At 44.6% G+C, this 23,185-nt stretch overlaps 1 long non-coding RNA gene across 8 annotated transcripts in view; it reads left to right on the top strand.

Moving 5' to 3' along the window:
* The window catches only part of LOC148773564 (uncharacterized), a 135,566-nt gene that overhangs the window by 8,822 nt on the left and 103,559 nt on the right, over positions 1-23,185 (top strand). For all 8 annotated transcript variants that reach the window (XR_016036677.1, XR_016036676.1, XR_016036680.1 and 5 more), the window contains one exon: positions 8,668-8,777. This is a non-coding gene — a long non-coding RNA (uncharacterized LOC148773564). The remainder of the gene's footprint in view (positions 1-8,667; positions 8,778-23,185) is intronic.

The raw sequence follows: 23,185 nt of genomic DNA, 5'->3' as shown, positions 1-23,185 counted from the left end.
GATTCCAGCTTGTGCTTCTTCCAGCCCAGCGTTCCTCATGATGTACTCTGCATATAAGTTAAATAAGCAGGGTGACAATATACAGCCTTGACGTACTCCTTTTCCTATTTGGAACCAGTCTGTTGTTCCATGTACAGTCCTGACTGTTGCTTCCTGACCTACATACAGGTTTCTCAAGAGGCAGGTCAGGTGGTCTGGTATTCCCATCTCTTTCAGAATGTTCCACAGTTTATTGTGATCCACACAGTCAAAGGCTTTGGCATAGTCAATGAAGCAGAAATAGATGTTTTTCTGGAACTCTCTTGCTTTTCAATGATCCAGCGGATGTCAGCAATTTGATCTCTGGTGCCTCTGCCTTTTCTAAAACCTGCTTGAACATCTGGGAGTTCATGGTTCACATATTGCTGAAGCCTGGCTTGGAGAATTTTGAGCATGACTTTACTAGCGTGTGAGATGAGTGCAATTATGAGGTAGTTTGAGCATTCTTTGGCATTGCCTTTCTTTGGGATTGGAATGAAGACTGACCTCTTCCAGTCCTGTGGCCACCGCTGAGTTTTCCAAATGGGCTGGCATATTGAGTGCAGCACTTTCACAGCATCATCTTTCAGGATTTGAAATAGCTTAACTGGAATTCCATCACCTCCACTAGCTTTGTTCATAGTGATGCTTTCTAAGGCCCACTTGACTTCACATTCCAAGATGTCTGGCTCTAGGTCAGTGATCACGTTATCGTGACTATCTTGGTCGTGAAGATCTTTTTTGTACAGTTCTTCTGTGTATTCTTGCCACCTCTTCTTAATATCTTCTGCTTCTGTTAGGTCCATACCATTGCTGTCCTTTATCAAGCCCATCTTTGCATAAAATGTTCCCTTGGAATCTCTAATTTTCTTGAAGAGATCTCTTGTTTTTCCCATTCTGTTGTTTTCCTCTATTTCTTTGCATTGATCACTGAGGAAGTCTTTCTTATCTCTCCTGGCTATTCTTTGGAACTCTGCATTCAGATGCTTATATCTTTCCTTTTCTCCTTTGCTTTTTGCTTCTCTTCTTTTCACAGCTATTTGTAAGGCCTCCTCAGACAGCCATTTTGCTTTTTTGCATTTCTTTTCCATGGGGATGGTCTTGGTCCCTGTCTCCTGTACAATGTCACGAACCTCTGTCCAGAGTTCATCAGGCACTCTATCAGATCTAGTCCCTTAAATCTATTTCTCACTTCCACTGTATAATCATAAGGGATTTGATTTAGGTCATATCTGAATGGTCTAGTGGTTTTCTGTACTTTCTTCAATTTAAGTCTGAATTTGGCAATAAGGAGTTCATGATCTGAGCCACAGTCAGCTCCTGGTCTTGTTTTTGCTAACTGTATACAGCTTCTCCCGGAGAAGGCAATGGCAAGCCACTCCAGTACTATTGCCTAGAAAATCCCATGGATGGAGGAGCCTGGTGGGCTGCAGTCCGTGGGGTCGCTGGGGGTCGGATGTGACTGAGCGACTTCACTTTCACTTTCACACATTGGAGAAGGAAATGGCAACCCACTCCAGTGTTCTTGCCTGGAGAATCCCAGGGACGGGGGAGCCTGGTGGGCTGCCGTCTATGGGGTCGCACAGAGTCGGACACGACTGAAGTGACTTAGCAGCATACAGCTTCTCCATCTTTGGCTGCAAAGAATATAATCAGTCTGATTTCGGTGTTGACCATCTGGTGATGTCCATGTGTAGAGTCTTCTCTTGTGTTGTTGAAAGAGGGTGTTTGCTATGACCAGTGTGTTCTCTTGGCAAAACTCTATTAGCCTTTGCCCTGCTTCATTTCGTGCTCCAAGGCCAAATTTGCCTGTTACTCCAGGTGTTTCTTGACTTCCTACTTTTGCATTCCAGTCCCCTATAATGAAAAGGACATCTTTTTTGGGTGTTAGTTCTAAAAGGTCTTGTAGGTCTTCATAGAACTGTTCAACTTCGGCTTCTTCAGCATTACTGGTTGGGGCATAGGCCTGGATTACTGTAATATTGAATGGTTTGCCTTGGAAACGAACAGAAATCATTCTGTCGTTTTTAAGATTGCATCCAAGTACTGCATTTCGGACTCTTTTGTTGACCATGATGGCTACTCCATTTCTTCTAAGGGATTCCTGCCCACAGTAGTAGATATAATGGTCATCTGAGTTAAATTCACCCATTCCAGTCCATTTTAATTCACTGATTCCTAGAATGTCTACGTTCACTCTTGCCATCTCCTGTTTGACCACTTTCAATTTGCCTTGATTCATGGACCTAACATTCCAGGTTCCTATGCAATATTGCTCTTTACAGCACCGGACCTTGCTTCTATCACCGGTCACATCCACAACTGGGTATTGGTTTTGCTTTTGCTCCATCCCTTTATTCCTTCTATAGTTATTTCTCCACTGATCTCCAGTAGCATACTGGGCACCTACCGACCTGGGGAATTCCTCATTCAGTATCCTATCATTTTGCCCTTTGATAGTGTTCATGGGGTTCTCAAGGCAAGTATACTGAAGTGTCCTCAATTACTAGATCTTAAATCAGTTTTCATTCACTAATTTCCTTTCCCAGTTCCAGGAATCTTTGTTACCAATTCTCATCTGCTTTTAGGTTTTTACCTGTTTTCATTGTGGCTTTATGTTCTTGTACTAGTTTCATTGAAGTTTTTATATAGTATACATGTGTTTATACTGTATTATTACATTCATTTCTCCTTATACCCAAGTTACTCTCTCCTAGTAAATAGCAATTGGAGGTAATTCCTCCATGCGAATTTTCATGAGCTAACTAGCAAATCAGACCACTCTATAAAATGTTAGTGCCGTCACACAGTAAGAATGGATTTCTTGCTCCTGTCAAAGTACAGTCATGGTTGATAGGGGTCAGTTCTGCTCCATTTAATTACTACTCCTCGGGTCCTTGGGAATCTTTCCCTCAGAGCTGAGAATGGGAAGAGGGCTGATGGTCACACGTGAGAGGGCTTTAGGGCCAGACTCAGAAGTGACTTCCTGCATCATTTCTGTGCATGTGCATTTGCCAGAATGCAATTACATATCAGCATTTAAATGCATAGAAGTAGAGGGAGTGCAGTTCATCTGTTTTCCCAAGAGGGAAATGAACAATTAGCCATTCCATGCTATGCATTTTTTGCTAATTCCCATACCATTGCATATACACAGACATGCACACTCGAATATGCATATGTTCATGAACCCATGTCCTTTTTAAAATCATTGTCTGCGCTATAAAAATGGGTTAATACTGTGTACATCTGTTTCATCTTCTTGTTCCCAGTCAGTGGTGGCTTTTCTCGGTCTCTGCCATTGGGAGGCCTAGACATATGAAGTCCCTCCTCTGCCTCATGAGCATGACCTGAATCAGAGCATGAAGTAGTGTCTGAGGGGCTTTCTTAGAGAACCCAGTCTCTTAAAATGATGGCAGAACCCAGCCTGGCTTCCCTGGTGCTGGTGGTCTGGCCCCTATTGCTTGCTGGCACTGGTGCTTGCTGCTGTCTCAGTGCCCAACAGTCTTGGAGCATCACTGGGCCTTGGAGCAGCTCCCTGGAGATCTTGATCTCTGTAAATTGCAGGTCAGGATACCTGGGCTCCAGCTTTGCTTATTAGTTGTCCTGCCTTTGACATGTCAGCTAGAGTACCAGGTCTCTCTTTCCTCATCGACAAAATGAGGAGTTATTAATAGATGAAGAGGACCCTTAAGTCCTTCCAGCATGTATTTATGGTCAATATTCTGTCTGTTCTTATTGAGCCTTCTTGGTAAGACTCAGAAGATCCCTGTTTATTGCTTGTTATTAAGCAGACTGTTGTCTAATACTTGAGAATTGCTTGTCCTGGGACACCTATGATTTTTGGTTCCTGAATTGGCTTCTGGTATAATTGCTGTTGTCTTGCCTCCATGGAACAGATTACCCAGACCAGTAGGTTAGGAATGTAAGGACTTGTGTTATTTATTCATGATCCCAGTTTTCTGGAAAGAAGGATCAGTGGCAGGATCATGTTTCTCGTTAGGCTGTTGTTCCTGGGGAATGTGATAGAGGATGTTGTGAGCAAAGCCTGGAACCCATCTCACCCTTCAGCTGGCCTTCTTATGTGGCAAGTTGGGGAGTGTCACCTCTGCCTCCTGTGAACGCCACACATCAGACACCTCGTCTGGGCTCCGACCAGGCTGCAGTGCTGCCTGGAAGCACCAGTGGGATTCTGAGGCACCATTAGGACACAGTGATGCGCCAGAATCATTACTGGCTCAGCCTCCAGTGAACTGATGTGGGTGGAACACGCCATACATAAACAGAAGCCAGGTAGACCTGCTTCTCTTGGCCATAAGTGAAGAGGGTGAAGGCTGTTGTTGCTCCCTGTATTTTTTTTTCTTGTTTCAAGTATGAATGTAGCCATGTGACCGAATCTGTCCCCTGCCCCTTCCTCTGTTCCTCTGCCTCCGCCCATGAGCCAGGCAGGATTCAGGTGCAGGCAGGAAGAGAGGGGGGAAATGGGTGTCATTTGCAAGGCTTTCATGGCTGTAAGACGCTCTGCTCTGCTCTTTGGGTTCATTGAACAGGGAAAATAAAATTCATACATGTGATTTCTTTTTTGCACATGCACAGCTCATTTCTGGAGAGTCACACAGAGGCAGTTAATACTTAAGAATCACTTCACACAATCACAGACTTTTATTTTCACATATTGATCACGTATCCGGTCCCATCACTTCATGGCAAATAGATGGGGAAACAATGGAAACAGTGGGAAACTTTTATTTTGGGGGTCTCCAAAATCACTGCAGATGGTGACTGCAGCCATGAAATTAAAAAACGCTTGCTCCTTGGAAGAAAAGCTATGACCAACCTAGGCAGCATTTTAAAAAGCAGAGACATTACTTTGCCAACAAAGGTCTGTCTACTCAAAGCTATGGTTTTTCCAGTAGTCATATATGGATGTGAGAGTTGGACTATAAAGAAAGCTGAGTGCCAAAGAATTGATGCTTTTGAACTGTGGTGTTGGAGAAGACTCTTGAGAGTCCCTTGGACTGCAAGGAGATCCAACCAGTCCATCCTAAAGGAAATCAGTCCTGAGTGTTCATTGGAAGGACTGAAGCTGAAGCTCCAATACTTTGGCCACCTGATGTGAAAAACTGACTCATTGGAAAAGACCCTGATGCTGGGAAAGATTGAAGGCAGAAGGAGAAGGGGATGACAGAGGATGAGATGGTCGGGTAGTATCACCACATCGATGGACACGAGTTTGAGTAAACTCCGGGAGTTGGTGATGGACAGGGAAGCCTGGTGTACTGCGGTCCATGGGGTCACAAAGAGTCAGACACGACTGAGTGACTGAACTGAACTGATTGATCACGTAAAGCAAGTGGGGCTGGTCCTCTGGCCTCAACAGCTTGGTCTGTCTTTGGGGCCAGAGCAGGGCTGGATGCCTACTCACCACTTGTGGGTCTCATTTGTCGCCATTAACCTGAATGTGCTGGTCAGGTCCCCTGGGCGTCCTCACACATGGGGAACCTGGAGCTGGCTGAGGAGCCTCAGTGCTGAAGGGGCAGATTCAGATCTTGTGCAGAAATGTAGAGGTCCAAGTAGGAAGGAGTGAGTTTGGACGGTTTTTTAAAATATGAGCTATAAAGGTAAATGCAGCTGGAGAAATGTTATACCAATGTATATTTTAAAATTGTAATGAGAGATAGTAAACTTGGGAAATTATAATTAGAAACCTTTAATTATGAGAATAAAACCCTAATCGATGCAGAATAATTGGAAGAATTGGAAAAATCATCAATTCACAGTTTGAGGTCAGACAGTGATTGTGAGTTTTTTCAAACTTCTGAAGAGTTTGCAGGAGTGAGCTGGCTGTGACACATACTCACACCACCTTTGGACCCTGGTCCACCTGCCTGACCTTGTGGAATGAACGCATGGACCAGTGAATGACTGCTCGTGAGCATGAATGCAAGCAAAACAGCCTACTCAGACGTTATCATAGATTTCCATTCTTAACAGGGGCTATTAAATTGTTGTTATTCAGTTGGTAAGTCGTGTCCGACTATGACCCCATGGACTGCAGCATGCCAGGCTTCCTTGTCCTTCACTATCTCCTGGAGCTTGCTCAAACTCATGTCCATTGAGTCAGTGATGCCATCCAACCGTCTCATCCTCGGTCCCCTCCTTCTCCTCTTGCCCTCAGTGTTTCCCACCATCAGGGTCTTTTCCAACAAGCTGGCTCTTCGCATCTGGTGGCCAAAGTCCTGGAACTTCAGCTTCAGCATCAGTCTTTCCAATGAATATTCAGAGTTGAGTTCCTTTAGGACTGAATGGTTTGATCTTACTGTCCAAGGGACTCGCAAGAGTCTTCTCTAGCACCACAATTCGAAAGCATCAGTTCTTTGGCTCTCAGCCTTCTTTATGGCTCAACTCTTGCTTTTAGTTAAAACTACTAAAGTGGAGGTGACTTATTTACTATTATTTCTGTATACAAATGCAGTTGACCATTTTCCTCTTTGAAGAGCTTTGAAAGCCCCGTCAACCTCTGATGCTGAGCCCCTCATTTCTGGTCCTGTCTGTCCACTGTGTGGGAAGTCTGACCTTTTCATCTCAGGGACTGTTGGACGGTCAGCGCTGCCAGAATAAAATAGGTGGATCATATGTAGCCCCTGTGTGTTAGCTGTTCACCCATTTTGAGGGAACACCTTTTCACACATTTTGAGGGAGTGTTGCTTTTAGCAATTTGTTAGAATATCAACTTGTAAAATTCAAATTTGTACTTCTACATTTATTCCAGGATTAAACCAAGTATAAAGAAAGTTCACTGATAGCATAGTTAGAGATATTTATGTTCTAAACCAGTGGTTTTCAAGCTCTATTCCCTTTCAGCTCTGTGTCCTTGGGGCTCCCTGGCTCATCTTTAATCAGAATTTTCTGTAGTGAGCTTCTCCATATGATTTTTTTTTTAACTGGAAGTCTTCTCAAGATCAAAAGGGGTTTAAAACAAAATGCTATTTCATTTTTTAAAAGCAGTTGATTATAATAGGTCCAGTTTGGAGGAAGAGGGATAATCAAATTAAGAGAGCTGGAAGTTCTGGCATACTAGTAAGAGTTTTAAGAACAACAAAACATTCAGCAAGTAAAAGGACAAGTTGTTTGTAGTCTCATATTCCTTCTTGCTTTATGTCAAAGCTTCATTTTATTTTTCCAAGAAGAAAATTACAAGAAAGTAAAATTACAAAACGATCTGGTTAAAAAGGCAACCTCCAGGCTCTGTCACAGGGTTGTTATGGGTTCACCTCAAGCTGTATGTCTTTGGCATCTGAAAAAATTGTTTATTATCAGCACAGACCTCAGGGAGAAAAGAAATATTTTCAAGGATCAGAGAGTAAACTACAGTCAGTATCCTGCATTTAGTAGACATGATAATGGATCTTAGAGAGAAATATGTTTTCATAGGCGCTGTAGAGTAACAAACCAGGTATTGGAGAAATATTCAACTCTTTTGTAAGTCATTCATTATCAGAGGTTTTATTTTCCTGCTGCTATTTCTAAACTTGAGAAACCCAATACCCTTTCATTTTCAAGCAAGTCAACTGAACACTTTTATGTGTAATAGCTTTCAGAGTGAAACTTTTTGCTACCTCTGAAACACTGACCGAGTTGTCTTTTGACTGATTTTTGGTGAATTTTCTTAGTTTTCATGATTTGGTAAGCTCCAGGGCATTTTCCCCCACTCCATTTTCTTTAATATTCCTTGAGTGACCATCTTTGTAGACTCCTGGTTCCCAGCATTTTAAGACTGGAAAGAAACTTAAGTTAATATAGTCTAACATAGTTATTGGAGAAGGCAATGGCAAGCCACTCCAGTACTCTTGCCTGGAAAATCCCATGGACTGAGGAGCCTGGTGGGCTGCAGTCCGTGGGGTTGCTAAGGGTCGGACACGACTGAGCGACTTCACTTTCACTTTTCACTTTCACACATTGGAGAAGGAAATGGCAACCCATTCCAGTGTTCTTGCCTGGAGAATCCCAGGGACGAGGGAGCCTGGTGGGCTTCCATCTATGGGGTCACACAGAGTCGGACACGACTGAAGTGACTTAGCAGCAGCAGCAGCAGCAGCAACATAGTTATATTAAAGAAGAAATAAGAGAAGCACAGGCTGTGGCTTTAAATTACATTGTGGTATGGTTTTAAAACAGCTTAACTGTTATAATTATGGCAGCTTTTACCTGTTTTAGATATAAAGGATCATATGTTTATCTTTTCTAATTTTTTCATTTTGTCATACACCTCAAAACTGGGCAGTGATAGTCCATGATTTCTTAAGTTATAAGGTTAATTTTAGAAAAAAAATGAAAGCATCTAAACCAATGAATAAATTATAATAAGATCCTTTTTTTGAACCCTGAGACCATTAATGAATTTATCATTTAATCTGTCTTTGTCTTTTAAATATCTTGAAAATAACCAAAACATTCTTTTAACTCTTGCAGGTTTTTATGAAACCTGGATAAAATATTAATAATATGCATAAAATGTCTGTGTGTTCTTAGAACTACAGTTGTATTAAATATCCGATGCAAAAGTAGAACGGTCATGTTTTAGAAAATGTTAGCAACATGTCTGAATTGTTGGATTTCTCATGACTTGTCCCTCTTGTAACATCACAGCAATTGCACCATGGTTTTCTCCTGAATGTGAAACTTGAAGTTGTGGATAAGTGAAACCCCAGGTGAATTTGCTTGCTACGGTTATGGATATTGACGACCAAAGAATAAAGGTACACGTTTAGATTAGTGTGATATAATATTGGCGTTTTCCCTGTGTCTCCTGTGAGGCTGGCTTCAGAGGCTCTAAGTTCTTGTCTCAGAAGGAGACTTGAACTTGGTCCGAGTTCATTGCTGGTCTTGTATCTCTGGTCTCGTGTCTCAGCTGACATGTGTGGAAGAGGATTCTATAGGTTAGTCACAACTGATTTTCTGAAGGCTCTTACACATCTTTGTTTGCACTTGCTGCTTAGATGTCATAAATTTTGTTCCTTTTAAAACAAAGCTTCTTTTTGTTGGTATCCTCAGATTTTTCTTGAAACTGTTGTCATTAAGCAGCTTAAGAATGATTACCTCCTTGTTCTCTACTAGTCAAACAAAAGATTTGATGTTGAAGTAAAAATCGAGTCACAGATTTCTATACCATCCTTGTTGTGACATCTGTGTTTTTTAAAAAATATACACATCTTCAAAATTAAATTATCCTTAAGTGAAAGCCTTTCATTTTTTTATACAGACAGCTGAAAGCAAATGTGGAATTCAATAAATCTTCTACAGCTTATGACAGTTCAAAATTCATTTTCCACACAAGCACAGTTTATTTTCATATTAATAAAAAATTGAAGTCAATGAATATTTATAGGCTTTATTAATAAAGATGTATTTAAGTTGGATATAATTGAAAAGAAATCTTATTTGCTCTATGCCTAATTTGAAAATAACTTCTAATTCTTCTCATAGAGGATATCAGTATATATATATTTTAGTAAAATATAGAGATGAGTATTTGGCTTGGCCATAGGTTATCAAGAGCAGATATTGGCAATGTCCTTTATTTTTCTGACAGGTGAAAACAATAACTGTGCTAAATGCTGTTCAGGAATATGTTATAGGTGTTCTATCCCACATACATTGTTATTAATGTTTACATTTAATTTAATTTTAAGCATATTAAGTTATTTGTGGCTTTTTACTGTTTACTCTTATTATAGAGCTTACTGTGTAAATGATCTTTGGATCTCATAATTATAAATTCAGTAATGTTTCATTACTGAAAATGAGCATCAATTTTTTTCTTTATATTCTTACTTAACTTTCATTATAAAATCACTGCATTTCTAGGAAAAGCTTCTTGATAGTACATCAAATGTTATTTAGAATTTTAATTGACAGATTATTTTCTTGTGATTCCTAAGATACATAATACAATAGTATCCAATTGAACATATTTGCCAGCTTGTTGTGTGATCACATTGGATTAGTGTTGCCTTTTGAAATATCATTTGAAAATCCCATTTGAAAACCCTTAGCTCCTAAATTAAATTTAGTACACTTTATTTACTATCTCAGCACTGAACTTTTAAAATCTCTTATGATTTCGCTGATCCTTCCAAAGAAATATTTGATGTGTCTTCTGTTTCTTTCATGGGAGTTGCTTTGTCCTTTATTAGTGGAAAAAAAGTTGAAAAGTATCTGGTACTTCTGACAAGATTAGAACCCTAAGGTTACCTCCATGGCTGTGGGCATAATGGAAATCCCTTTAAGATTTTAGGGCTAAATTAAGATGTGACATGGGGCTTTAGAAAATCTGTGGTGAATTGCTTCCACACACCCTTAGGTCTGCCAGAATATATCCATCTTGAAATGACATACATGTCTTGGGGCTTGTGGAGAACTTGAGGTCCCCCAAGGAGCCTCTGACCTCCTGCAGGGCGTGCTGTCCCAGCCCCTCCCTTGTCTCCTCCCCAGGCAGGCCCATAGTTGGGTACATGCTCCTCCTGCCACCGGAGGTGGAGGGAAGGAGATGGTCCAGTTTGAATAGAAACAGATTACAGAGAAGACTCAGAAGCATGGCTTCAAGTCCCATTCAGCAGTGTTCCCAGAGATACAGGGCATTGAAAATGAGCATCAGGTTTTTCCTCTGAATTCTGGTTCAAGGCGATTAAAGGTGGAGGGTGAGGCTGTCTTTGCAAATAGGTAAATTAGTTGCTTTCCCTATCTTCTCTTGGCCCGAGGCATCCATCTGTGCCTTTATGAATGTGTTGATCCTATTGTTCCATAATCTTCTCTTTTGAAGTCAATATCCTCAAGGACTATCTTTATCCCGGGCAGTGATGGATGCTGAGTGTACGTGTGAATGAATGGGTAAGTGCAGGGGTGCTCAGTGGCATGGAGTGTACCCTAAAACCCTCCTATTTGAATGGGAGTCCAGTGTGTTAGTCACAGAGCACTCTCCCCTTGAGCTCAGCTGCCAGGAAATCTAAGGTGGCCTTCTGCACAGGAAAGCGCCCTAGGTCACCCTGGTGGGGTTTCATTCCAGCTCTGACTCCTGTTTAACCAAGTTAGTAACTTCGTGGTTACCTGACATATTGTCTTCCTTGGTGGCTCAGATGGTAAAGCATCTGCTTGCAATGCAGGAGACCTGGGTTGGGAAGATCCCCTGGAGAAGGAAATGGTAACTCACTCCAGTACTCTTGCCTGGAAAACCCCATGGACGAAGGAGCCTGATAGGCTACAGTCCATGGGGTTGCAAAGAGTTGGACATGACTGAGCAACTTCACACACCTCTGGAGAGCAGTGGCCCGCAGTGCACACCTGGGATTTTGGCTCTAAGCCTCGGGATAAGGAGCCTCTCTGTGCCTGGCTCTTTCTAGGGCCTCAGTGGCCACCACCATGGTTATTCAGTGCAGGTGCTCTGGGCTGCTCTCCCAGGGGCCCTGGGCCTCATGGAAGTAATCACCAGCTGTAGAGGGAGAGGAGATGAGCCCAGGCTCCCTGGGGAACAAAACAACGAGTCTTCCTGGGGATGCTGGCAGAGAACGTGTGATGTACTGCGGGCCCAGTCTTAACACTGCTAGTGATGATGATGCCAGACACTCTTCTCAGGGCTTTTTATGCACTAGTGTATCCTCACAGCAGCTGGAATGATGTAATATATGACCCTGTGTGTCTGGCCTCTTTCACTTGCTGTAATGTTTTGAAGGTTTCATCCAAGTTGTAGCGGGCATCAGTATTTTACCCTTTTCTATTTCTGAATAGTATTTCATTGTATGGATGTATCACGTTTTGTTCATTCATCACTGATAGACATTTGGGTTGTTTCCCCTTTTGGCTATTTTAATAACGCTGCTGTGAACATATGGGTGTGTTTTTGTGTGCATGCATGCTTTCACTTCACTCGGGTATGTACCCGATTCCAGTGGAATTACTGGGTCTTATGGTATTTCTCTGTTTAAAACTGTTCTCCAAAGTGGCTGCACCATGTTACATTCTCATTGGAACCTCTGACAAAGGTCCAAGGAACCTCTCTACATCCTTGCCAACATTACTATCTATTTTATTTAATTTGTAATTATCCTATTGGGCCTTATGTGTTTAGATCCAAAGAGTCTGGATTATTACCTGTGACCACTAGGTTACATCTTGGGCAAGAGGAGCAGGACGCAGCAGTGGTTGCTGTGTGGTTGTAGTAATAGAAGTGTCAGTAGTGGATGCGATGGTGTTGGTCTCCAGGGTCAGAGACTCAGTCCTGGTAGAGTCAGAAGACCCAGGTACTGAATATGGCGTTTGTTCCAGGTACCTAGTAAATATGTCGTGTATCTCATCTTTATCTTCGCAACAACTCTTTTGTTAATTTTTTTATTGAGATATAGTTGACGTGCAGCATTGTATCGATATGAGTTTTAGGTGCACCGTATGATTCACGATTTGTTTATGTTCTGCAGGCATCACCACCATAAGTCTAGTTACACAACAGCCCTTCTAGGTAGGTGTTATTTCTTCTTTATAGTCGGCATGGAGAACTGAAGTTGACCAGAGTGTCACAGCTAGCTTGTGTGCTTAGACAGTCGTGTCCGACTCTTTGCGACCCCATGGACTGTAGTCCATCAGGCTCCTCTTGTCCATGGGGATTCTCCAGGCAAGTATACTGGAGTGGGTTGCCATGCCCTTCTCCAAGGGATCTTCCTGATCCAGGGATTGAACCCAGGTTTCCCGCACTGCAGGTAGATTCTTTACACTTACACAGTTGGACAGCTAGTTTACACTTAGATATTTTGCTCTTGTTTTAGCTCTTACTTCAGAGTTATGATGAGCCATTGAAATTAAGGAGCATCATTGTCAGTGTTGGAGAGTGGGACCATGGCAGTCTGTGTCAAGATATTCTACACTCTGCCAGGACTAGTCAGGCCAGATATCTGATTTCATACTGAAAATATGGATTCAGTTGTGTGTGGTTCATTGGTAGGTGCGCTGCGAGGTTTTTCTTACAATGGCAAGAAGATACTACTTCTCCTTGATTATATGTGTGCTGAGTGCTAAGTTGCTTCAGTTGTGTCCGACTCTTTGCAACCCCGTGGACTATAGCCCGCCAGGCTCCCCTGTCCATGGGAATCTCCAGACAAGAATACTGGAGTGGGCTGCCGTGGATTACGTTGTATATTAATTACCATGGTTACTCTCTAATAAATATTTATTATGTACTCAGTGTATATCGTGTTCAGTTTACAGCCAACTATTATGCTTAATAACTGTTCTTTGGTTGCGCACTGTACTCTGTTATATCTGAAAACCCATTACTGTCCCCTTATCAGGAATTGTACATTAAATTACAATAGACGGATGGATGCTTTTAGGAAGTTTAGCCTTAATTTGGGGGGAAAATATATTTTCTACAAATAAATGTAAAGGGAGAACTTAAAACAGAGTAATATTTGATAAATATTTGCCCTGTGGGAAGCGCTGCTAAGCTGTGAAATGAATTATAAATGAATTCCAAATAGATGTTTTAGGAACGTCTACTGAATCATTAATAAATTGAGTCTCTTCAGCAAGTCTTTTCATATTTAATGCATTAACTGGATTATGTATTTGTGGCATTTCTAATGAAACAAGAGCATCATAGCCAAGAGGAATTGTTGGGGTAAGTGGTTTATGTGTAGGACTCGAAGCTAGTTTGAATTTTAGGTCAGACCAATAAGTTTAAAGCTTTTTGTTTGAAAACACCTGCGGGTGGACTCGTGCAAAACGAAAGTCCAGATACAAGCCTGTGAGTGCTTGCTGTAATTAAGGCTTGCCAGCGCTTCGAGGAAGTCGCCTGACCTCCACGGGTCCTGGGGTAATTATCTGTCAGAGAGGGAGCAGAGTCTGGAGTGCGTCCTGTCACTCGGCAGTGTCTCCACCATGGATGCATTTTTGAAAATGGTTTTGAAATAACGAGGCTAAAACAAGATACCCCCGTTTAAAATGACAGTCCTTTGAGCTAAACTTCTAATTAATGGCCATTACGGTGCTGCGGTGATTGATCACCGTCTTCATTTGGGAAGGAGAGTGGGACAACTTTTAAAAATATTATGACCCATTAATGAAAAGATAATTTTCCAAGTAGGTGACAATATCAATTAGTGTCAGCCATGATTTCCGGAAGAGTTGAAGCAGGTACATCCGTGTGACCACGGTCACAACAAACGGCGATCAACGATAACTGCTGTGCTGCTCCCTCGGGTGTGGCGGCCCATGCTGCCTCTTCCTCTCCCCGTCCATGCGGCCACCCCACAAGGGAGCCTCGGGAGGAACCAGCGCAGGTGGCGTGGATGACTCGCCCAAGGCTGCAGGGTCTCTATGTGGTAGAGCAGATGGGGACCGGGTAGCCCAGGTCTGCAGCCCGAGCTCTTCATCTGTAGCGCGGCATCTCCACCTGTGCAGGGCAGAAAGTGACTCAGCCCTGGGGGCCGTGTGTCTCTGGTGCAGCCACCTTTATTTGTGGACAATTCCAATTCATTTTACGTGTCATCAAATAGTCTTCTTTTTTTTTTCTTCAACAGTTTAGAAATTTAAAAACCATTTTTAGCCACTGGCATGCAGAGAACAGGTGCCAGACCCTGTTTAGCCTGGGAACTGTATTTGCCAGCTCACTGAGTTGTTACCTTTAGTATAATCTGTTTTAGACCCCCACCTTATTTTTTCAGATATTTGATCTGTAAAGAAAACCAAATCAGTATTTAATTTTTAATCTAGTTTTAGGTAAGTTTTATACAGTCAGTCAAGGATGTAGGAGAAATGGTGCCACAGATCAACACTTTCTAGACTTAAATGCATGTTTCTTAGTAGCAATGGATTGTTGTTGTTTAGTTGTTAAGTCATGTCCGACTCTTTGTGACCCCTTGGAATGTAACCCACCAGGCTCCTCTGTCCGTGGGATTTCCCAGGCAAGAATACTGGAGTGGGTTGCTATTTCCTTCCCCAGGGAATCTTCCCAACCCAGGAATTGAAACTTGCATCTGCTGCACTGGCACGTGGATTCTTTACCACTGAGCCATCAGGAAAACCCATCAATGGATTAGCAGTTGTTCATTTAATTTTCAAAGTAAAGGTAGTCAGTCTCTCTGCCCCCGCCATCCCATGGTGTATATTCTTTCCCAGAGTCAGTGTCTCTGCCGCTGGTGTTGTATTCTCCAAGAACTGTGTAGAGGCTTACCTTGCACATTTTTTATGGAAGTCAGTGTATCCAGCACAGAAACCTTCCCAGCAGCGTGAAGAACTGTGGTGGTGGGGAGCTGGCCACCAGGCTGGAGCCACTGCCACGCTCCCGAGTACCCTCACCTGCTCATCCCCCAGCCTGACCTGCAGGATCTGCCAAGATCCTGCCGTGTGACTATTTGGCTGGAGGCGCCAGCTGAGTCACGAGCTCGGGAGAATAGAAATAGCACATTTCACAGCTTCTCCACAGAACGCTGTCTGTGTGGAACCTCTTAAATAAAATATGACAATGAAGGAGCACTGGTTGTTCTGAACTCTTGTTTCAGGATCATGCATCTCTTTGAGTGTCTGCTGTAGACGGCGAAGCTGCAGAGTACACGTGCCTGTGTACACAGAGGCTGGATGCTGTTTGTGTTTCAAGGGTTAATGGACTTTTTTAAAACTTTTTATTTTGTATTGGGGTATAGCCAGTTAACAATGTTGTGGTAATTTCAGGTGAACAGTGAAGGGATTCAGCCATACATATACATGTATCTATTCTTCCCCAAACCCCCGTCCCAGGCAGGCTGCCACATGACATGTGCTCCACAGTAGGTCCTTGTTGGTGATCCATTTTAAATATAGCAGCGTGTACATGCCCAGCCCAAACTCCCTAACTATCCCTTTCCCCTGGCAACCGTAAGTTCATTCTCTAAGTCTCTGAGTCTCTTTCTGTTTTCTATGTAAGTTTATTTGTATCATTTCTTTTAAGATTCCACAGATAAGGGATGCCGTATGATATTTCTCCTCTGTCTGACTTATGTCACTCAGTGCGACAGCCTCTAGGTCCATCCGTGTTGCTGCAAATGCTATTATTTCACTCTTTTTAATGGCTGTCATTCCATTGTATATATGTACCACATCTTCTTTTTCCATCCCTCTGTCGATGGCATTTAGGTTGCTCCTGTGGCTTGGCTATTGTGAACAGTGCTGCAGTGAACCCTGGGAAGCATGTATGCTTTCAGATTATGTTTTTTTTTTTTTTCAAGAGTTAATGGACTTTTAACTGAGTTAGTGGAAGGCCCTCCATTCCCTATACTCTATCACCTCATTCAAAGCTTTGCATTTACTTGGAAAGTGTGAGGCTGCTTGCCTGCTGTGGTATTGAAGACTCATTCCCCAGGCCTCATCGGATGGTGCTGTCTAGACTCACTGCCTGCGGAACAAACCAGAGAGTCTGTGGCTGCGTCTTAGCTTCGGAGGAGACACGGTGTCTGCTGTTGCTCTGAACAGAAGTGTGCCGTTTCTGACCAGCTGCCGCGCTGACATCCCAAATGCCCTCACTAATACTGACACTTGGCTAATTATGCTGAGCATCATCTCTTTCTCTCACATCCTGCTTTACTCTATTTTTACCCCTGGAAGAATATCTCTCAAAAATAAAGAACTAAATGAAGACACCCCAGAATAAACTGATTAGGCAGAATGGCGAATACATTTCCCACCTTGTTACAAAATCCATGTCGTTCCTTGTGATACAAGAAAGGGCGATAGACTCAGGGAAAGGGGGATCTTCTCCAAGCAGGGCGTGGGTGAAGTCTCACTCGGGTTAATTTATTTCCAAATGCAGTTGTGTTATCTTTCCATTGCTGCTGTAACAAATTACTGCAAACTCAGTGGCTTAAAGTGACACAACCTGGCACATTATATTTCCCTGTGTTGCTGGGCCAGAGCGGAGGTTTCCGCAAGGCCGTCTCCCTTCAGGAAGCTCTGAGGAGTCCAATTCCCAGTCTGTCAGTTTCTATTCCTTGGCTTTTGGTGCTTTTCTTCACCTTTAAAGTCAGCAGGGAGGACAAATAGAGAGAGTAGCATCAAAGCATGTATATCACCATATGCAAAATTAGATAGCTAGTGGGAATTTGCTGTATGATGCCGGGAATCCAAACCTGGAGGGAAAGGATGGTATGGGAGGTGAGAGGGAGGCTCAGGAGGGAGGGGCCATATGTATGTCATGTCATGTACAATTGCTCTGTCGTGTCCAACTCTTTGTGATCCCATGGACTGTAGCACTCCAGGCTTCTCTGTCTATGGGATTCTCCAGGCAAGAATACTGGAGTGGGTTGCCATTCCCTTCCCCAGGGGATCTTTCTGACCCAAGGATTGAATCTGCATCTCCTGCATTGCAGGCAGATTCTTTGCCATTTGAGCCACCAGGGAAGCCCAGAGGTATGTATACATATGACTGATTCATGTGGATGTATGGCAGAAACTAATGAAATATTGTAAAACAATTATCCTCCAATTAAAAATAAATAAATACAAATTAAAATTCTATTGTTGATAACTCTTTCATATTTCTATGCAAAAATGAATATATATTGTAATTTTCATTGTGAAATCTGTTTAGATATAAAGCTTCTAAATATTAAACAATATAAAGTTAGCAGGTACCACCTCCATCCCTCCCTCTGACATTTCTGCCTAGGGATGTCTGGTTATCACGGGCCCACGGGATAACCTGGGATAGGATGATCTCTGCCATCTCAGAGTCCTTCACTTGACCACACCTTCAGTGTCCCTCCTATGATGTACAGGAGCATTTTCACAGGTTTTAGGGGTTAGGCTGTGACATTGCTGAGACCATCATTCTGCCTACTGCAGTGGTGTCAGGTAAAGTTAAGATACTAACAACAGAAGAGGCCGGCCCCTCCTTCCATGTAATTGGCATCTTTGATTTACTGAGCTCCGTGGGGTAGAAGGGACCTTTCTGGGAGCTGGGGGCCCAGGACGAGACCTCCCATCCTGGCTGGGAGATGAGTTACATCACAGAGCAGTGTCGAGTGCAGGGTATAGACGCGTTCACCCACTGCAGTGCAGGGAGCAGAGACGCGGAGGGGCAGATGGCTGCTCAGGAAGAGCAGTCTCTCTTCTCTTAGAGAAAGTGTACAACATGCCTTGTTTTATTGCATTTCCAAACACCAAATGCCTTTATTTACTATCGTGTAGAGACAAAGGAGAGACAAAGGATATTCAGATTTAATGTTTTAAACCGTGTGCATGTGTATGCATGCGTGTGTATTTGTGTGCACACACACAGAGATATCTAGTTTAACCGAGAGCCACTTGGGCCAGCACGCTGTTGCAGATCTGTGTTTGGACCTGGGTACAGGGGCATCACGGTTAACTGCACAGCTGTGGCACTGTCGGGGCTCAGCTGCAGGAAGCAGGGGCCTGAAGCTCAAGCAGCTGCAATAAATCCTCCTTTTCTGCTACCACTCCTTAGAGACTTATTGCCCACACCTCCTCTCCTGGCCTCCGTCTATGTGTGTGCATCCTTGCTGCCTTGGCAGAGCCAACATGGGCCATGGAAACAAGGGACCAGGCTGCGTTCATGGGGACGGCCTCCTCCTGACCCCGAGGGGGCCTTTGACAGACAGAGATGGTGTGTGTAGATTTTGAAAACGCAGAGGGTGGATTTTTGTTGTAGGATTGTTGAAGTTGGGCTTCCTTGATAGCTCAGACAGTAAAGAATCCACCTTCAATGCAGGAGCCACAGGTTCGATCCTTGGGTCGAAAAGATCCCCTGGAGAAGGGAATGACAGTCCACTCCAGTATTCTTGCCTGGAGAATTCCATGGACAGAGGAGTCTGGAGGGCTACATACAGTCCATGGGGTGGCAAAGAGTCAGACATAAAAACCATCTTTGGGGCTTTCCCAGTGGCTCAGATGGTAAAGAATCTGCCTGCAATGCAGGAGACCCAGGTCTGATTCCTAGGTTGAAGCAAATGGGAGAGGAATCGGAGCTGAACTGTCTGTGGTGGGTCCAGAGGTGCAGGCAGGGCAAGGTCACAGCCCCGTGAGTAGCTGATGATCAGGGACTCAGGAGGGACACAGAGTGGCCACAGGTGCCACTGACTGTATCCAGCATCCCAGCTTCAGGGTGGAACTGGGGGAACTTTTCCAGGCTTCCATGCAGGTGAAGTTTTCCTGTAGCTGCAGAATGTGAGCTCCCATCCCCAGGGAGCAGGTTGGGAGTGGGGGGCTCCTGCCTCACCCCAGACCTACCGAATCAGACCCTGCATTTGATTTGGAACCTTCTCTGCAGAGCTGCAGTCCTGTATTTAACCAGAACTTGATGTCACTTACATGCTCCATGTGAGCATGTCCTGGGGTACACAGAACCAGACCTGTTTCTTCCCTCGGTGTCCACAGCTTACTAAACAGCAGCTTGCTCGGTTCAGACACTGGAGAGCTATTCCTAAAACCTACCTGTCTCAGAATAGCATGCAGCCCCCACCTTATCCTATTGATTCTCACTCCTGGTACTGTGTCCCTCGTCTCCTTACGTCTCTTCATCTCCATGACAACCACCATAATGAAAGCCGGCATCAGCTGTCTCATGGACCACTACGCTTCCCTTCCAGCTGGGCTCTCTGCTCCCCCAAGACCCTGTCAGTCCACGCTGCACAGAGATGCCAGAGTGTACTTACATGTGAAATGGAGCACCTCCCTTTAGGTCGTGGTTGTTGTTGAGTCACTCAGTCGTGTCCAAGTCTTTGTGACCCCATGGGCTGCAGCACACCAGGCTTCCCCGTCCTTCACCATCTCCAAAGTTTGCTTAAACTCACGTCCTTTGACTAGGTGATGCCATCCAACCATCTCATCCTCTGTTGTCCCCGTCTCCTCCTGCCTTCAATCTTTCCCAGCATCAGGGTCTTTTCCAACAACTCTCAGTATATCCGACTAGGTCCTGCATGCTCCATTCTCAGCTCACTGTCTCTTCCCATCCTTTATAACTTGAAAGACAGCTGTATGGGTTAGGAAAATGCAAGGATCAGGTGGGTGACTGTGGACTTGTTTTCCACGGTTCTCTTTGGAGTGATGGTGATGCTCCACTCTCCACCTCCCAGGAATGGTCATGCACTGACCTTTCTCATGCCCCTGCAACGTGCGTTTGTTTCTTTCTTGGGGAACTGGCCACACTCAGGACCTGTGCGGGCAGTGACAGCTGTTTCACGACCCTTAGCACCTGGCAGAGGCCTTCCGCACGGATGGACAGTGCGTCTGGGTCTCACAGTCATGGAACTCTGCTGCAGGAAGGCAAGAGGTCGTGTGGTAGGTAACGTGCAGGATGGAATCAGGGAAATCAAAGAATTCCATTTTCGTGTTGCTTTTTTTTTTTAAACAAGGATTTGCTTTGTAAAGTCAGTAGATTTGTTTTTTTCCTAATGAATGGAACTGGGATCCATTTTATGTGAATGTGCCAAAGGTGGAGGCTTTTAATCAGGAACCGCCAGGGAAGCAGAGGCGGGCGTCTTGTCCCCACAGGTGCCTCGTCCCTGGCCATTGCTTCCTCTTCTGCCATTTCTACTATCCTTCTGCAGCTCCTCTCTCCTCTGAGAAGGGATTTCTGCCCTTTCTTTAATGGCTGCCTGTTTACAAACTTCCGAGTGAGGCCACTTTGTGTCCTGTGGCCTGAGAAGACAAAAAGCCATCCCAAGGGCTTACCTTCAAGTCATGTCCACAGGTTTCTGGTGCCCCCAAGCCCATTGTAGCCTCCGCCTCCCCATCGGCCATGTTCCCGGCCTCCAAGGAGGCCGCTCCATGGTCCTGTCCCCTCACACCCTCTCCCCCTACCCTCACAGCCCTCCGTACTTCTCCTTCACAGGGAGGCCGAAGAAATGCAAAGAGGAATCACCCCGTCCTCAATGGCCAGTATCCTTCCCACCCGGGGTCTGGACACATACTTGGAGCCCCTGCCTGCCTCGGTGGGAGAAACATCCCAGCTCCGTCAGAGCGTTCACTTTCCTCTTGTGTAAATTTAATCCGACATTAGATTACACACCCGTGTGTTTAGTTCTTTATCATGTTTTGCCACTGGAGTGTAAGCTCCTGGTATGTGTGTTAGTCTCTTAGACATGTCTGACTCTGCGACCCTGTAGCCTGCCAGGCTCCTCTGTCCATGGGATTCTCCAGGCAAGAATACTAGAGTGCATTGCCGTGCCCTCCTCCAGGGGCTCTTCCCGACCCAGGGCTTGAACCTGGGTCTCCTGCATTGGCAGGTGGATTCTTTACTGTCTGAGTTGTGGAGGAAGCACTTTTCTCTCTTAGTTTCCCAAGAACTCTCGATGTCCTTGTGCCTAGAGAGCAGCCCCAGTCCCTGGCATCTCACAGGAACCAAACAAACACTTGCTGAATGAATAGATGAACGAGGGTTGTAAACAAAAATGCACTGATAGGTTGTTTACTGGCAGTAAATTACTCTTATTAAGGATCACTTATGATTCATTCCTTATCAAAACAAATGTGCATTAACCCTTGGCATTAACTGGGTCTCCTCTACATAAGCCCCCATAAAAGAGTAACTGTAACACCACATGGGACATTGGGCTTTAATTGGTGCTTCTGTGTTACTGATAGACTTTTAATAGGCAACATGGTAGCTGTGAGCATAGCTCAGAATGATACAATATTTGGATAACTGAAATCGCACGTTATTTCATTTTGTACAATGCTGTCTCCCTTGGAATATTGACACAGTGAGTCATGTCAGTGGTAATGGTGTCGGGGAGGCAGAGCCCATTTTGAGGCCATTATGCTCGTAGCACGTGACAAACAGGGGGGCTGAGGATGGTAATGGATACATAATGGATAACGAATGGCTGGGATTCTGCACAGTGATGGTTGCTAGTGATTTTCTAGTAGTAATAACCTCCTTCTCTCAAAATAGATGTAACTTCAGTGTTGAAAACTCTCAGCAGCATGGAGGGCCCCTATTGCTTTTGGGGGTGGCCCACTTTGCTTGGCTTAAGCTTTTCCACCAGCAACCTGGGTTCATCTCTCTGCTTCCCAGGCACCGAGGCAAGCTGCTCTGACAGCCTGCACCCAGCAGTGTGTCAGCAAGGCCTTCCTCGATGAACACACAACCCCACGCCCCATATTGATGTACCTTGTGCATATCTTCTCCTTCGCTGGTCTCCACACTGATTGTTTCTCACTTGCATCCAAGATTCTGGAATCAACAAGCAGTTTGCACTGGTGCTTGGTAGCACCCTCAGGACACCTGCAGCCTGGCCCTTGTGTGGTGCTCCCTCACGCCCCCTTCACTCCTCCTTTGCTGGCTTTGGAGGCAGCTCCCCAGCTGGGGTGGTATCCACTCTGTGCTCCTCCCCACCCAGCACCTTCCTGCCAGACATTCTGAGGCTCTGCAGCTGCCCCAGTCAAGTGTCTCAGTGCGAGTTCAGAGACGTGCTTTGCTCTGATCGCTCTTCATAATTCATGTCACCACCTGTGAGCCAAGGCAGTGCTGGACCCAGGATTCCCTTCTGCTGAGGCTCACTGCAATGTCTCCATTTCCCTGGGCTCCAGAAACCACATTTTTTCAAGAATAAAGGCTTCCTAGGTGTGGTGCTCGGAGAAGGCAGTGGCATCCCCTCCAGTACTCTTGCCTGGAAAATCCCATGAACGGAGGAGCCTGGTAGGCTGCAGTCCATGGGGTTGCGAAGAGTCGGACACGACTGAGCGCCTTCACTTTCACTTTTCTCTTTCATGCATTGGAGAAGGAAGTGGCAACCCACTCCAGTGTGCTTGCCTGGAGAATCCCAGGGACGGGGGAGCCTGGTGGGCTGCTGTCTATGGGGTCGCACAGAGTCGGACACAACTGAAGCGACTTAGCAGCAGCAGCAGCAGCAGGTATGGTGCTAGTGGTAAAGAATCCACCTGCCAGTGTAGGAGATGCAAAAGATGCTGGTTTAATCCCTGGGTTGGGAGGATCCCCTGGAGGAGGAAATGGCTACCCACTCCAGTGTTTTTGCCTGAAGAATCCCATGGACAGAGGAGCCTGGCAGGCTACAGTTCATGGGGTCACAGAGAGTCAGACCAAGATTGAACAACTAACACACATTCGTCTCTGTGTGACGGGGTTGCAGATACAGAGGGATGTGTGGTCCAGGGGGTTGAAGGAGGC

The sequence above is a fragment of the Moschus berezovskii genome, chromosome 28, assembly GCF_049115385.1.
Source record: "Moschus berezovskii isolate FMDL1 chromosome 28, NW_MosBer_1.0, whole genome shotgun sequence".
NCBI classification, from domain to species: domain Eukaryota; kingdom Metazoa; phylum Chordata; class Mammalia; order Artiodactyla; family Moschidae; genus Moschus; species Moschus berezovskii.
This window is presented reverse-complemented; position numbering and strand designations above follow the sequence as displayed.